The sequence below is a fragment of the Pipistrellus kuhlii genome, unplaced genomic scaffold (assembly GCF_014108245.1).
Source record: "Pipistrellus kuhlii isolate mPipKuh1 unplaced genomic scaffold, mPipKuh1.p scaffold_m20_p_17, whole genome shotgun sequence".
NCBI classification, from domain to species: domain Eukaryota; kingdom Metazoa; phylum Chordata; class Mammalia; order Chiroptera; family Vespertilionidae; genus Pipistrellus; species Pipistrellus kuhlii.
In genome coordinates this window covers 459,290-459,773 of record NW_023425482.1, presented here as the reverse complement: position 1 = coordinate 459,773, position 484 = coordinate 459,290, and the positions used below count along the sequence as shown (strand labels likewise).

The 484-nt window shown below is 36.6% G+C and overlaps 1 protein-coding gene across 2 annotated transcripts in view; it reads left to right on the top strand.

Annotated features, from left to right (window-relative positions):
* The window catches only part of ZNF566 (zinc finger protein 566), a 140,092-nt gene that overhangs the window by 81,875 nt on the left and 57,733 nt on the right, over window positions 1-484 (top strand). The window lies entirely within an intron of this gene.

The window sequence follows — 484 nt, the reverse complement described above, 5'->3', positions numbered from 1 at the left end:
TGATAAAAATGAGTAAGTAACATTTAAACCATAGGTTAGTTTTACATATATCAATTTCTTTTAAACTCAAGATAATAAAATGCTAATATAACTAGAGAACTGCATTTTTGTTATTAGCATCTTTCTTTGAAGGTTAGTCTTGAAGTAAGATTATAAATACCAGTGCTTGATTTTCTGAGGTAAGCTATCCCAACAATATGCATGATATCTTCAGGAATCTAAGTTTTCTTCTACTTCAATCTTCACTAAACATTCTCTCATATTCCTTATGTGTTCGGCCTTTGTACTTGTGCACCTTTGAAGTCACCAGAAGAATGAGGAACTCAAGTCAGGCCAAACTAGGAAGACTATCTTTTGCTGCCTAAACGTGGCCAGTGCCAAGACGCAGCAACAAGAATAATTATAGCACTGGCTTGTTTGGCGCAGTGGTTAGAGTGTCAACTCACAGACCAAAGGGTTGTGGATTTGATTCCTGGTCAAGGGC